The 13471-nt window shown below is 50.2% G+C and overlaps 1 pseudogene across 1 annotated transcript in view; it reads left to right on the plus strand.

Moving 5' to 3' along the window:
* Nucleotides 1–1844: 1844 nt before the first annotated feature.
* Nucleotides 1845–13471, plus strand: part of LOC308467693 (inositol polyphosphate 5-phosphatase OCRL-like) — a 40257-nt pseudogene continuing 28630 nt past the window's right edge. Inside the window, exons 1-3 of the transcript in view lie at nt 1845–1886; nt 12980–13107; nt 13190–13393. The product of the transcript in view is annotated as an inositol polyphosphate 5-phosphatase OCRL-like (transcript). The remainder of the gene's footprint in view (nt 1887–12979; nt 13108–13189; nt 13394–13471) is intronic.

Below are 13471 nucleotides of genomic sequence, written 5' to 3' on the forward strand. Positions count from 1 at the left end.
TTCTCAGATCCATGTTCCCTTTCAACAACTGGCTTCCTCCTGCAGGTCAGACAGTCCCCTCAGTACAAGGACCCATTGTTTCTCCATGTGCATTTTCAGCAGCCTCCCATGTGACTGCCAGTGATATCATTTTTCCCATCCTCAGATTTTGCCCCACCCCCGGCAGCCTAAAATTCTCATTAGCTTATATCTAAAAAGGAAATAAGACATCTCCAGCTGAGCAAGACCTGGTATTTTCCCCTCTTCAGATAGCTCTGGATCTTCAGCTGCGGAGGGGAAATGCCCACGGTCCTTTCAAAATTTCCAATGTATTCATAGGAACATCACCTGTCTTGGCAAAAAGGAAGGAACAAATGTCTCAGATGCAAGCCCTTTAATCTGGAATTGCTATTCTTAACTCCATGTGGCTGGGGTGTTCTGGGGCTTCTGTACCTTGAACTAATAATTTCTTGTTTGCATGTTCTACCCCAGCTGCTGCTCCCTGTTCAGTTCAGCTGAGGGATTAATTATGCCTTGTCATTTGATTCGTCAGGGTCCGTTCCATACATGCCGGGTGGATAAAACGACTAATTCATGTCATGTCTAACTGGTTTGAGCGAAAGGCTTCTCAGAAGCTAGGGCATGTCATAAAATACGGCAATGTACAAAAGCGGGTGGAGGGTGGACATTAAAATCAGTCCAAAGAAATCAAATGTCTGGGTGCTCAAGAAATGTTTAAATGATAGCACAGAGCTGTTGGCACAGAAAAGGTCTTCAAGAGATGCCTGAAAGTCAGCATTTCATTACAGATCAGCCTTCTCACGGATTCAGTCACTTGTGCAGACAGCTCAACTTCTGCAACCAATGACCTCCTGCAGAGTGTAGCCACAAAAGAGAGTTTTGGGAGGACTGGAGGACAGGCTTGCAGTTCATTCAGGGCAGAAGCAATGGGAGAAGGGCCATAGCTTAGTGGTAAAGCAGCTGCTTACATGCAGAAGCTCTCCGGTTCAATCTGTTGTATCTCCAGCTAGAATGTCCTCTGTCTGAAACCCTGGAGAGTTTTTGCCATCCATTGTGGACAAGACTGAGCTAGATAGAGCCATAGTGGGACTCAGTATAAGGCAGCCTCCTATTGTCCCAGCAACAAGCCTTTGCCACGCACAGAGGACTCCTTAAAGACATGAAATAAATAAAGCTGCCCTGGAAAGGGATGCTGAAAATTAGAAAGCCCTGGGACAACAAAACACTCGGACACAGTGCCTTTAAAGCACGGACCTGGGCCTAGGAAGCATGGGGCACCAGGTACCTGTGGCTGAGCCTTGAGAGACTGCTGTCCAAGGTGCTGAAGGGATTGAATACAAAGATGCAACTGTTAGCATGTCAAGGGGCATGATGGTGCTTTGAATGCATAAAGCAGATGCGGCCTAACTTGCACAGTTGCAGAATGAACTGAACTGAGCTGGAAGAAGCAGGACTACATGGGATGTAGAACGCTATACAGGAAATGGCTCTGGGAGAGGCACATGATGCAAAAAGCGGCAGTTTCAACCCATTCATGGGAAAGAGAGCTCTGAAATCCTGGAGAGCAGCTGCTGGCTGTGGCAGACCATACAGAACTAGATGGCCCAGTGGTCTCACTGGGTTTTCAAGCCAGAACACAGCTTCAGCGCCCCCAGGACAAACCAATTTTTAATTCCCCAAACTCTTACTAATCAGAGTTTCCTTTTTAAAGCGACAGTAGTTCAAAGCATTGACTAGGGGCTTTTCAATGTTCAAAGGCAGTTCGGATGCCTTGACTTGCAATCCTTACAACAACCCTGCAGAGCAGTTCAGTGTTATCTCGAGTTGCAGAATAGCGAGGTGCGATGCCGAGGCGGGCGCAGGGTGGCCCACCTAAGGAGTTCATGGTAGGGGGACCTAATGAGGCCAAACTCCGTCTTTTGCTCTTCTTTCAGCTGTGTCTTGGCTCTGTGCTCGCAAGTGTTCTAGTGACTTTCAGGTAACTTGGAAAGCATGGTAATGATGTCTTGGTTCTGAAGAATGATATTTCCCCCAGTCTGACTTAGTTATCCTGGTGATGATTCAGCTAGATGTTGTACACGCTGACCATATTCCAGAAGGGGTTTGTTGTCTTGGCCTTGCTTTGGCTTACTGAGATCTGTCTTCTCCCTATAGGTGCTCATTCTAAAATGGATAATTGTAACGTTTGACTTCATTGATCAGAAGGAAAATATGAATGCTCTCTATGGTTTCTTCTTCCGCTTCTTACAATATGAGAAATTGGTAAGATAAAAAGGAATGTGTTATTTTGAAGGAACTCGCTTTTATTCTGACATTAACCCAAATCAAACAATAAAGAGTACTTTCCGACCACACAACAGGACACCATGTGAAAAGTGGGACCTTAAAAATACCTCTCCCATTTCCTTCCTTTTCCTGTCTTGTTCCTTCCCAATGGGCGCCGGTCGCAGCGCCCCCCGGGTGCACGGCATGTTCAGGCAGGCAGGCAGGCAGGCAGGCAGCTATCCGATGTCGATCCCGCCCGTTCCTCCCTCCACCCCCCTCAAAGACAGCCGCGCAGGCAGCTATCCGATGGGGGGGGGGGGATCCTGTTCTGCATAGCTATCAATTTGGGTGTGATAGTCTTATGTTTGCATACTTATGGGAAAATAAAACTAATTTATTTTAGAGCTTGTATTTGTGTGTATTCATGGTATCATTTGTAGACCCAGTAGATGGCAGTGTGGTGTGGAGAGTGTTTTTGGCAGCTCCTGAAAGGATAGAGGGTGGAACGTTGACCGTTCAAAGGCAGTATAAGCAATATATATATATAACTCCACATTTTCCTAGCTACGTTTCCCCATAAAAGTATACACTTGAATACATTTGAATCAAATACATTTGGAACAAGTGATTGTTACATTTAGGGAACATTCTCTAGGCGATGAGTTTGGGGGGAAATACAAAAACCCATTTGGATACATTTGGATACATTTAGAAAAGTACAGCATTTTGAGGGAAAATACATTTGAGTCGAAAACTACATTCAGATCCATTCTTAAAGTCAATGAGAAAGATACAGCAAAAAGGATACAATTTGATACAGCAAAAAAGGATCCATTCCCCAAGGCACCGTTGACCTTCTTGTAGGGTGTGAAGGCAGAATACGATCTATTTGATATTGGTAGGGTCCTTCTCCTTCATTCCCCTCTCTGACCCTGACTCTCTTATGACACAGGGACCATCCCAGAGTGTGGGCACAACTTCTGCCGGTCCGGCCTGATCCAGTGCAGCGGGGCAAAAAGGAGGCTGGCTTCCTGTCCTCAAGGCCGAGTTGGAGTCCAGAGAAGGAGCTTCGTCCGCAATCGTCAATTGGCTACCTTTGTCGAAGTAGCCAAGACTCTCAGTCTTCCAGAGGGAAAGGAGGAGTCTGTGAGAAGCACCAGGAGCCCCTGAAACTCTTTTGCAAGGAGGATGAAGCCCCCATCTGTGTGGTTTGGGGCAGATCCAAGTAGCACTAACACCACGAGGTGATTCCTCTGGAAGAGGCTGTCGAGGAATACAAGGTACCTTGAGGGGGAGAAATAGCTGTGTATTCTTCTTGGCAGGTGATCTTCTTAATTCTCAGATCCAGAGTAGGCATGGTATTCATTGGTGGTTGTTTATTACCTTAGAAGCAGCCAAGGGGAAGCCTGAGGGCTGCTGGGATGGCTGGGAGGAGGGAGTCAAAGTCTTTCTCTCTGCCAGGGGGGCCAAGGGATCTTCCCTTGAAATACAGCAGCTTCATGGGACCATGGCAGGGAGAGAAAGGGTTAACCTCATCCACATCCCCCAGCAAGGTTGCTTTGTACATATTTAGAACACTACAAATGTGAATTGCACATGTCTCCTTTGGCTAGCAGGATGTCTCCTCAATACCCTGCCAAGCAGAGAGCAGCAAGGGGTCAGCTGCAAGGGGGTGGGGACTGGGGGCCAGTGTTATAAGGAAAAAACGGCTCCTTTTCCCTTCTGGGGTACCTCAGAGCCCATATAGAGTCCTTTGGTAGCTTCTCTATCGGTAGGAGAAAATAACAGAGGCCAACCAGAGAATACTGAGAAGCAAAGCAGCTAGTAAGCCAGATCTTTATTACCTGTTGCAACAGGGTGCTCACCCCCCCCCCCCCGCACGCAGGGGAGAGGAGGAGACCCCGAACCAAGTCCTTCTATAGACATTTGAAATTGCCCACCCTGGAGCCCAAGGCCACCCCTCCATACATCATACATACATCACAGAAGGGGTGGCCTACAACAGACTCCTGTCTGGCAGGAAACCTGTTGATGGGTTTACCTGGCTGTTCATGGGTTTACCTGCATATTCTTTTGTGATGAGAACTACTTTCGGTATTTATGTATGTGTTTATATCTTAGACCTTCTAATTCTCCTAACACCAGGAATTGACCAGATGGTGCAGGATGCCCCCCCCTCCAAGTATCTGTTGGAAGCAGATTTAGGAATGGGGGGTGGAAGCACCTACTGGTGGGGACCACACTTCTTCTGGGGATGCTTCCTCCTCCTCCTCCTCCTCCTCCTCCTCTTCCCACTTCTCCCTGGGGCCTCAAGATGAGAAGTCAGGCTGGAAGTCTCCTCGGAGAAGACAAAGGAGCAAGCATGGCTGCCTTTCCTCTTCTCCAGACCAGTTAGTTGGACTAGAAACCTTTCCCATCCCAGTTCTGCAGTGGTTTTCAAGCAGTGTGCTGTGGCAGCTGGGGTGCCTTGAATGATGGTCAGGGGTGCCGCGGGAGACACTGGCCTCTGTCCCTCTTTCCTTCCCTCCCTCCTCGGATGCCATCTCTGCCTCCCCAAGGCTTGCCCAGCTGTTCTCCCCCAGAGAATGGTGCCTCTGGGGCTGGCCAGGGGGTGTGGGTTGCCAGGAGCTGAGGCGGCCTCAGAGGAAGCAAGCCAACTGGCGAGGGGCCCTTGCTGTTGGGAATGGACAGGCAAGTCCCAGGCCCCTGGGGGGCAGCGGGGGCAGCTCAGAGACCAAGAGGAGGACTCCTAAGGAGAGGGGAGAAGAGACGAGGCTGAGAGAGCACTCCGCAAGGGAGGCTGTTCGAGAAAGGGGGAGGGGAGGCAAGCAAGGGGGGACCTAACTGGTCTCCTGAGCCCCCCAGGGGTGCCACAGAAAGAAGGGAGTTGGTCCAGGGAGCCGTGGACCCCAAAAGGTTGAAAACCTCTGTACTTTTCTTTCCTCCAGTCAATTACTTTCCTATTATAGCAAGGCCACTGGACCCAAGAAGCCAGTAGAATATTCATCTCCTCTCTTTGTCGCCGCCTGGCGATTCGGAGGAAAGAGAGAGGGGAAATTCTGGCCTATCAAGCAGACCTGGACAAGGAAAGCAAAGACCTCCTTGGAAGTGTCCCTATTCTTACTAGTGAGGGAACAAGCACTTCAAGAAGCAAGTCCGGACTGAGGAGGGAGGGGGAAATCTGCCCATTTCAACTTCTCCCCATTTCTCCTTTCTCCATATCGGTTTGTTATTTATTTATTATTCTGAAAATGAATCAAATGCTAGGGTGGCTACCTTCTCGTATGAAGATTTTGATACGTGCTTTACCCTCGTAAATACATTTTTTGTGAACATTACCTGGCTGGGTCAACCTTGAGAAATTCAGAGGTGTGAATTTCAACAGATTGCTGTTTTGGTCTCCATATTTTCCCAAGAATTGCGAATTAGGTAAGTTCACCTTTGAATGCAGCTAAATGGAGTTTATTTCCCATTGTTGTTTATTATGTGAAAAGCAGTCAAGGAGAAGCCTGAGGACTTGTGAGCTGAGAGGGTGGAAGCAGTTCAATTCAAATCCTAATTCTCTTGCTGATGTTTTGAAGGCTGACCATCTTCCTCACTCCGACCTCCTCAGAACCGGAGAGGCTGAAGACTGTGGAGTAGTTGAGACAACTGCGCCAGTTCCTGGAAGAAGAAGAAGAAAAGTGTCTGCTGAATCATGTGGAAGAGGTGGAGAAGGAGATTGCAGGGAGAAGGGGTGAGCAGCTGGCCAGACTCTGCAGGAAACTCTCCTCTCTTGAGAGGATCATCCAGGTGATGGAGGAAAAGGGTCAGCAGCCAGCGAGTGAACTGCTGCAGGTAAGACGGCTCCAGGAAAAGGCTGCCTCCCATCCTTTCTGTGCCCCTTTCATGTACGCAAGGAGTGTAGGGGCTCAGTTGACGGAGCCTCGAGTCAGCTTTGTAATGGACAGGAACACCCCAGAGACCTGGGATGCTGAACTCACCTGAGTGCCGACTAGAGATTCTTCAGTCTTCTTGAGGGAAGGGGAGGGGATTTTCTGCTCCTTGCTGATGATTTGCCTCCAAATGCCTTCCCGCTGGGCAATGCTGCCTTCCTGCCCTGCCCTGGGCTTCGCCAAGGATGCAGTCAGGCCTCCTTCTGACATGAGCCAGTCTCTTGACCAAGCTTCTCTTCCCGTTCCCTCCACAACTTCTGGGTGGATCCCCTTCCCCATAGATCCTGATCGGCCCCAAATGGTGCTCGGTCACAGTGACCAAAGAGCAAGACAGAGGGACTCATCCAGACTGCGCCACCTTCTCCACTCACAATCCCATATGGCCAGACGTACAAGTGCTTCTGAACGCCCTCTTTAAGGAGGCTGAGAAGGCTGACATACTGGCAAAGGCAGGAGAAGCCCTATTACGGAATGATTGCCAGATGTCCCCGTCTCCCGGGGACAGTCCCCAGATTTACAAATCTGTCCCCAACAAAATCCGTCCCCGGAATGTCCCCGGATTTCATATAAGGCCCCCAGATTTATATGTTAAGTGTTGTAGATTTATTAGTAGGGAAGGAATGTTGCGTGATTGGTTCAACGGCACAAGACACACCATATGGGGACTTCCGGCGAGGCAAAATGGCGGGTGCCACGGCAATGAGCAGCTCCTGAAGCCAGCCAGAGCCAAGTGCACTACCAGGCTGGCTCCGGGCTGCTGAGACTGCCGCCTGCACTGCCACTGCCGAGGGGGAACCAGGGATGCCCGGCGCGTCAACTGGGGGAACCGCTGACACACACACCCCGGACCCAAATCGAGGCGGGAGCGAGAGCACCTGGCCACGTGGCCGACTGCCCAGCGGCACTCCAGGGCCAGTAAAAACCCCGGAGCCAACCCAGGGAGAAGGAGAAGGAAGAGAGAGAAAGAGGAAGGAGAAAAAAGAGGGGAGCCCCAACCTTGCGGCCGCTGAGGAAGAGAGGTAGGAGAGCACCAGGAGGGCAAGGACACAGGGCCGAGCCCAGGCCCGACCTGAGCCTACTTCACGGCAGATAGCACTCCAAGAGATCAGGCTGGGGCCCAGAGGAAGGCCACGTGACAGAGGAGACCCAGAAGAGAAGGTATTACTTCTTATTTTTTTAAAAAAATGATTTTTAAAAAAATAACATTTGTTTCTCTTTTGGGGGAAAAAAAGTGCCCCCGGATTCTTTGAAAAAAAATCTGGTAACCTTACCTTAAATCCTAACCTTCTAATTCCAAGTCTCTTCTTTCTCAATATCCCCATTCCGTTAACCGCACCAAGCAACAAGCTGTAAAATGCAAGTTTAAAAAGCAAGCTTTCCTTTGCATCTCACAGAACTATAAATGTAATTCATGGTTTTTTTCACCTGTCCGCCAAACTTCGGTCGTTTTGCCTTCCTTTAAATGGGAAATCAGTAGTCAAGCCATACTTTTTGGTAAAACGTTCGTCTGGATCCCGCAAGTCCTACCTGAGAAGAACAATGGGAGTGTCCGCTAGCGCCAGCCACTTCTCCTTCTGCAAGCAGCGCCACCCGAATTCCCACCTGGGATGAGCCGCTAAACTGAGCCGCCGGAGAAAGTCTGGGGCGGGCGGCAAGTGGGAGGGGGAAGTCGTGCGCTTCTGTCCCGTCAGAAAAGTGCTGGTCCTCCCCGGAGGCAGCCTGCTTGCAGAGAAGGGGGCTGGGCTGCCTCAAAGCCCATCAAGGCCACGGGCTGCTAGCATGACTCATCCCGGCTTTATCATCTGAGGGGAAAGGGTGCGTGGTCTTAAATGCTGGCCTTGGCAACTTGGCTGAGCTAGCTTGGGCCAGCTTAGCCTCCCTCACAGAGGGTTGTTCTGAAGATACACTCAGGAAAACACCCGAGGCATGAAGAAGAAGAACGAGGAGAGTCTGGAAAGGGGGGTGGGGAGCGCTCCCACCCCAGCCGCTCCAGGATGGGAAGTGCGTCCCGGGGGAAGCGGGATTCAGGCGGAGGAGGACGTCGGGTTGGGTGGGGGTTGCCAGGAGCAGCACGATGTCCCTTGAACCCCCGGCTTCCACTCTCCAGGCAGGCGCCCAACGTGGCCAGCTGGCACTCCAGCCTTGGCGTGCAGATCCCGGGTTCAGCCCCAGATCTCTGGAGCGGAAAGGCTCTTGGGCGTGACTATGAAAGGCAGCATCTGTCAGAATAGGGCATACTGAGCCAGTACAGATGAACGTGACTATTGGTTCGCTTCCTCTGCTATCTGCCAGGAGCCAGGAGTGAAACCGAAAGTAGACTGACCAGCTAGCTGAATCCAATTATATTGCTATGGGGTGGGGGGAAACCTCTAACATTGTACTTTTCGATACTTGTAGTTCCAGGGTGAATTGAATAGGTGGTGGGGGGGGGTTGGAGGAGCGGAGGAAAGAAGAGCTAACTTCCGTGGCTGGGGGCGCAATCTGGACGGTTTTGCCGGGGCGCAAGATCACCTAACTCCTGCTCTGTGCCTCTGGACCAATTCAGGGGTGGATGGTGCTCATTGGGACTGGTAGGGTGGAATGCAAGGAGGCCAACAGTAGGTGGCGCCAGAGCCAAGGAGTGGCAGAGCCAATGCGTTCTGTATCTGAGATGGAGTGGGAAGGGGCTGGCGGCCACCGCAGCCATCCCCTGTCTGCCCTCACGGACCGGCCAGAATCCACTGGGCAAATGCTCATCTTGCCAGAGTCTGGGTCTTCTGCTGTTGCTCTCTCAGAAACCGTTCCCAGGTGGGATTTTTCATTTTTCGTAGCTGCTTCATTCCTGAGGAAGTTGGAGGTGACGCAACTCCTGCATCTCTGACGTGGGAAGGTTTTGGGGTATAACAAATTCCACCCTTCTTCCTTGGCTCCCTGGAAAGAAGGCACCTTTAAATTTTGAGCGCATTTCACAGGCCAGGAGCCAAGCACCCCTTCCTGATGGGGAGAAGAGGCCCAGAAAAGATGAGCCCTTCCCAGCCCAAAGGCGTTCCCCTGAGATTCAGCTTCCGGGCTATGGCTAACCAGGTTAGGAGCAGGAATATTGGGAGCGGGAAGGAACTGATGTCATCTGCCAGAGCAGCTGGCTAATTGAAGGGAATGAGGTGATAACAAGGCTTTCAAATCTGAACTCTTGTTTGCGGCTGATTAGGATAGAGGGAGGTGGAGAACAAGGGCAATTGGAAGCAGACTCTGAGTAGTTTGTTCCTTTTCTTTGTTCGGGTTCCTACGTCACACCAGCAGTTTAAATAGCAACACTCCTTTGCAAGATTGTCCGCCTTTTTAATTGTTTGTTATGGAAAATCAATAAAATGATAAGTTGCCCCTGCCAAAGGGTTGCATGACATCTGGCTGAAGACTTTTTGTGCTAAAAGTTGAAGCTATGCTGGTGTGTGTGTGTGTGTGTGTGTGTGTGTGTCCGTCCGTCCGTCCATGTGGCTGCTGTGTATTCAACATTCCACCCCCTCCAAAGAATCCTAAGAACCTTAGTTTTCCTTTCACAGTGCTACGATTCCCAGCACCCTTAACAAACCATTGTTCCCAGGACTTTTTGGGTGTGGGTGGGAGATGTGCTTTACATGTGCGGTGTGCAGGCATCTCCCAGCACATGTGTGTGGGGATTCAAGACTAACTCTTATGCTTTTCTTCCTTAGACCAGCTTGACGTTGAAAAAGAGGTTCTCTGGGTTGAGGAACACACGCAATTTCACAGCGAAGCAGAACACGGGCCGAATGGTCACTCTGTCATTGGATTTGGTGAAGTTAGACTGGCTTTGCAAAGGAGCTTGCCCCTGGAGCCAGTTGGTTGCCTGCCTCTGGCTGGCTGGCGGCTTGGCATCACCAAAACACAAGGAGACAGCCCCATGCAACCTCACACCCAAAGATTTCTGCCCATGCTTCAGACATGCAGCCCTAAGAGCAGCTCTGACTCCCACTCTAGGCCCCTCTGCCCCAGTCTTCCTCCTGATGTAGGCTACAGGATCTGGGAAGTTTGATCCACCTTTGAGGTGTGGTTCCATATGGCTGTTAGTACTGTTGTGTTTTTGCCAGAGAGCCACGTGGTAAGGAAGATCTCCAAGCATGCTTCCTAGGGGGTCCTCTTTAATCCTCAGATGTGCCCACAAAGGCATGATCCAGCACCCTCATGCCACAGCTGCCTCTGGAGTGACCCTCCCTCTGGTAAGAGGCGTGCCTCACAGCTGAGTGCTTGGTTGTTTGTCTAGGGCGGAGGCTGGGAATCTTGTGGGCTCCCAGATATTGCCAGATCCAATGGCCTTCTGCCTCAGCCAGCATGGCCGAGGGTCAGGGGTGATGGAATCCAACAACATCTAGAGGGCCACACAATTCCCCATCCCTGGTCTAGTGAATTTGAGGTTCTTGGTTTCTCTCCCTCTGCCCCCTTTTGCCTGGAAAAGCACTTTGGCAGATTCCTTTGGAGGATTTGGGTGTGACAAGCTGTAGCAGCGCACTGAATAAAACAACTTTGAGAAGCTGGAACACCAGGCTGTTTTCTTTTCTAATAAAAATATTCACTGTGCAGTTCACAGGCACAAAACACAATGTTGATATTGTCCAGGAAATGGGTTTTCAGTTGGAGGGCATGGGTTGCGTGAGAGCATGTTGTGCGGGATAACCAGTCTCATATAACCAACATGCTTCAGTCTAATTAGTGCATGAAGGGGTTAACACCATAGAGTAAGCTGTCCTGCCATCTTAGCCATGTCTCTTCCCCTTACCTTGGGAGTGAGTTCTGATCTATTCTGGTATTCACTTCTTCAGCGTTTAATGTACTGTAGGTTTTTCCTGATTTTATGGTTTTATCTTTCTGTAAACGGCTTTGATGTTTCTTACCATCTGGTAGTGTATAAGTTTTATGAAATAAATAAATAATTTCGAACAAATAAATAAATAAATAAATAGGAAGATGTAAAACCACAACCTCCGAAATGAAAGCTACTGTGCCTCCAGACGGATGTTTTTGCCTGGAGGGGGGCCGTATTCTGCAAAGTGCTCTCGATGCAATAATAGTGCAGCTTTCTAATGGACTGTCCACGCAAACATCATTCTGCTTTCTCAGTTGCTCTGCAATACTTCGCCAGGGTTACCACATCATGGCCAGCTGGGGGTGCGCTCCTGTGTTGTAGCTCAGCAAAAGCAGGACAAAATTCCTCTAGTACGGCTCACAGTGAGGGCTGCTGAGAGTTGGGAGAGATCTCGGAGGCCAAAGAGTTTGCTTTTCTGCTCAGTACAGGGGATCTTGCCAGCTCTTCACCCCTGACTGGCCGAAGATGCCCATCTCTCATCCAGGCAGCTCCACAGCGTGCCTGGATGATGACTCAGATGGAGCTGGACACACCATTCCTGAAGGATGCAATAATCTTGCAATTGTGGTGGACCAACTACATGCCAACAGGATGTCAGACTGAATGGGCCTTGGCCTGACCCAGCAAGGCTCTTCAAATGCGCTTATGTTCCCCTGACTTTGGGGACGCCTTGCAGGAGTCTCACCCGTCTCATGGCTATTCTTCTAGTGTGGACCAGTTCGACAAGCTCTCCCCCGAAAGCAGGTGCACCATCCAGAACATGCTGGCGCTGTACCTGAAGAAGAAAGCGAACACAGACCAGGAGGCAGGGACTTCTAGGGGAAGCGAGGCCTTCATGCGGGAAGCCTTGACTCCTCACGTGCTCCCCGGGATCAGCTTCGACCCCACCACCCAGTCTTCTGCTGGTGTCACTCTTCCACCTGGCCCAGAACAGGAGGCTCCTTCCCAACACGCAGAATGCCTTGCACGTGATCGATGGGCCTGTGCTCACTGTGACATAGGCAGGGCCGGATTTATGTATAGGCTAAGTAGGCAGAAGCCTAGGGCCTCTAGATCTAGGGGGCCTCGCCAGCCTGCCCGCTCCCCAGCGCCGCAGACAGTCTTCCCTCTCCCAAATTGCAAACCCAAGACTTCATGCAGGGCATTTCTCCCCCATTTCAAGGACATTTTGCTTCAAAAGGAAAGGTGGACTTGGAGAAGGCAAGCAAAATGCGAGGGAGATAGTGAAAGATACAGGAAATTGAATGCAGATTTCCAAAAAATAGCAAGGAGAGACAAGAGGGCCTTCTTAAACGAGCAATGCAAAGAAATAGAGGAAAACAACAGAATGGGAAGAACCAGAGATCTGTTCAAGAAAACTGGAGCTATGAAAGGAACATTTCATACAACGATTACCATAATAAAGGACAAAGGTGGAAAGAACCTAACAGAAGCAGAAGACATCAAGAAGAGGTGGCAAGTATACACAGAGGAATTATACCAGAAAGATATGGATGTCTCATACACCCCAGGTAGTGTGGTTGCTGACCTTGAGCCTGACATCCTGGAGAGCAAAGTCAAATGGGCCTTAGAAAGCACTGCTAATAACAAGGCCAGTGGAAGTGATGATATTCCAGCTGAACTATTAAATTTTGTTAAAGATGATGCTGTTAAGGTGCTACACGCAATATGCCAGCAAGTTTGGAAAACTCAGCAGTGGCCAGAGGATTGGAGAAGACCAGTCTACCTCCTTTAGAGGAAAAGGCCTTGAGGGGAGGACCTGTTGCCTCCACAATCCTTCCTAAACGTGCATAAGCTGAGAGGCAATTGTCCGGCAAATGTGGTGCTGTGGGGAGGCAGGAACATTTTCCTGCAGTTAAGTATTTTCTAAGTTCCTTTCCCGAAACCTCCCCAAACGGTTCTGAAGCCTCTCTAACCTCAGAAGTCTTTTCCTCTCTCCGGAATTCTGGGATTCGAGGATAACTTCATGGAGAAGGAAAGAAACCTGCAGAATCAGCAAATGAGTGCCCGCCGGGAGCCTCCACCCCCACCGCTGCCACCAAGCAGGCTGTAAGTTGCCTTAGAGGTGTACTGTGCCCTCCCGCCTCCTTGCTTTTATGTACTACTTGAGTTCTGTTCTCATCTCCCTGAGGCGTATCCGTGACAAGGAGAGCATGAGCAAGAAGCAACCCCAATGACCCACACTATGCGCCAGCTCTTTGTGCCTTCCACACATCCGCAGTCCGGACAGAGAGAGGGACTCATCAAGCACGTCCTCGCCAAGAGAGAGAAGGAATATGTCAACACCCAGAATTTCAGGTCAGATCATGCAAAAGTGCAAAGACCAGTGGAACCTGTATCAGAGTTGGGGCTGGAGAAAGCGACATCTACATGACAGCTTTATTGTTGGGTGCCAGGCAAAGTCTGTCCTGTT

This window comes from Podarcis pityusensis (genome assembly GCF_964106645.2).
Source record: "Podarcis pityusensis genome assembly, chromosome: W".
NCBI lineage: Eukaryota > Metazoa > Chordata > Lepidosauria > Squamata > Lacertidae > Podarcis > Podarcis pityusensis.